Raw genomic sequence first — 371 nt, forward strand, 5'->3', positions numbered from 1 at the left:
TTTGGGCACATGCAACATAGTTGCAAACTTGCATGTATTAAGAAAAGGTGTGCTGACGGAGAGGAGAACGTTTTCGTTTCCTAAACGTCGCACCCCGGCTGCTCCTTAACTAGCAGGAGCCACTCGTTTTCCTCGAACGGGTCTGGGGACCCGAGCCCGGAGGAAAACGGGTCTCGCAGAACCCCGTCGCCTCCGCAGTCCCCTCAGCCCCCGCACGTCCCGCAGCCCCGCAGTGCCTGCGGCCGGCCGCCCCGGCACCGCACCGCCCGGGGCAGCCAGGCAGAGAACTGAGGGCGGAGCCGCAGCGCGCCCGCCCCGCCCCCGCCCTGCAGCGGCGCCGGCCCGGCGCGCGCACCGTGCGCGTGCCCGGG

This window comes from Lontra canadensis, unplaced genomic scaffold, assembly GCF_010015895.1.
Source record: "Lontra canadensis isolate GAN:19392208 unplaced genomic scaffold, GSC_riverotter_1.0 scaffold224, whole genome shotgun sequence".
Lineage (NCBI taxonomy): Eukaryota > Metazoa > Chordata > Mammalia > Carnivora > Mustelidae > Lontra > Lontra canadensis.